The sequence below is a fragment of the Galeopterus variegatus genome, unplaced genomic scaffold (genome assembly GCF_000696425.1).
Source record: "Galeopterus variegatus unplaced genomic scaffold, G_variegatus-3.0.2 Scaffold1175, whole genome shotgun sequence".
Classification (NCBI taxonomy): Eukaryota; Metazoa; Chordata; class Mammalia; order Dermoptera; family Cynocephalidae; genus Galeopterus; species Galeopterus variegatus.
Genome location: NW_007727286.1, coordinates 87,236 through 88,956, shown reverse-complemented (window position 1 = coordinate 88,956; position 1,721 = coordinate 87,236). Strand labels below are relative to the sequence as shown.

Genomic DNA, 1,721 nt, shown 5'->3' with positions numbered 1-1,721 from the left:
TCACAATAATATAGACAGTGGTTTCTGCCTGGAATGAAAGATCAGACTTTGTCCCGTTTCTTTCCTGCATCCCCCAAGGGTGCTGGGCCAGAGGGTCCTGGGCTCCCTCAGCCCCAGCTCTCTGCAGTGAGCATGCTCCTGAGGAGGGTGGGCTGGGCAGTTCCACTATCTGCTCCCTGTCCCAATGAGACAAGTTACAGAAACTGAGAGTAAACATTTATAAACCTTTATAGCAATTTGATGAAGTAATTTAAATTATTTTTTTAAAGCTAGGGCTTGTATCTTATACATCTTTTTATTTTTATAGCATTTCTTTTTTATTGTTTTTTATAAAATCATTGGTCCACTACAGAATTGGAAACTTTTTTTAAAAAGCCCCTCACCATAGATAGTTTGAGAAGCACTGTTCTGGGCTAGCCTTGCTACTCAAAGTGCAGCCAGGGGACCAGCAGCATCAGCATCACCCATAAGCTAGTTAGAAATGCAGAATCTCAGGCCCCTCCTGGACCCAATGATCCAGGGTTTGCATCTTAACCAGACACCTTAGTGACTCTTCTGCATCTCATGGTGTGAGATGCCCTGGCCTGGAGAAGCCCTCTGGGACTCTGCTCCTTATGCTGCTCTTGGGTGGGTAAAAATAACTTCTTGGGGATTAATTTTCCCAGAACATCAAGTAACTTGAATAGCTAGCTATTTTACCTTGCTTTAAGATCCCTTCCCAAGCCTGCCAAATGGAACTAACTTTTGTTGTGCTGGTTAAGCTGAGGAATGGTCCTCTCAGACAGAACTGGTTAGGATAAGCCCTCCAAAACTCAGGGGGAAAGGAGAGAATTCTGGCCATAGTTAATCCTCAAATGTACATCATAATATTCTGCTATAAAGTCCTCATAGCAGCCCTACGTAATAAAGACCGTGACAAGAAGGGTGCGGCGAGCTTGGAGTCTACACAGCTGGGGGAGGGGGTGTGGTCCTGGCTCCTGGTAGCTGCTGAGGCTGAACACACACCTGCTGTGGTTGTCGACCCTCCTGCAGCAGGCCCCACCATATCCCACCCACATCTTCTCCCAGGGAGTGTGAGGAGCCAAAGAGAATGTGTGTCTCCCCTATTGACAGTCAAGACCTAACCCCAGCCCAGCCACCCAGGACCCAAAGACCAAGAGTAGGCAACAAGGAGAACCCTGGGCAGCCAAGATGGGAGAAGGAATGAAAGTCTGGACGATCAGGGAGGGGAGGGAAGGGAATCATGCTTCTGTTCCAAACCCCCTCCCCTGCAGGCACCCACTAGCCTGATCAGAGGTTGAAACCTGAAACATCCACCAATACCTGGCCAGTAAGGAAAAGGAATGACACAGGCCGAGTGTACAGAACAGGGAGTGGTGGGGACCAGCAAACTGTAGGACACGTGTCCCATGTAAAGAGTTGCTCAGCACCAGCAGTTAGTCTCAGACCTAATAGCAGCAGATTCCGATTCAAATGAAACTGGAAACACAGACGCTTATGCCTAGTTTTTAAAACACTGTGCAGTCCAAACCAAACAGATCTATGAGTCAAATGCAGCCCAAAGAAGCAGTTGGCAACCCCCATGTAGAGAACTCTTGCCCAATGCCTCATGGCCTCAGGCTGCACAGAAAACCACTCAAAAGTGCAAGGGAACCAATGCTTCCCGTTGCCAAGGCCCCCATACCTTCTAGTCTCAAGGAGCCCACAGTGGCAAGCTGGGT

General features: G+C 48.3%; 1 protein-coding gene across 1 annotated transcript in view; it reads right to left on the bottom strand.

The window, feature by feature from the left end:
• PIK3AP1 (phosphoinositide-3-kinase adaptor protein 1) overlaps nucleotides 1–1,721 on the bottom strand; it is a gene marked incomplete at its 5' end in the record, with an annotated part of 114,354 nt that overhangs the window by 59,902 nt on the left and 52,731 nt on the right. The gene's annotated exons all lie outside the window — the stretch shown is intronic.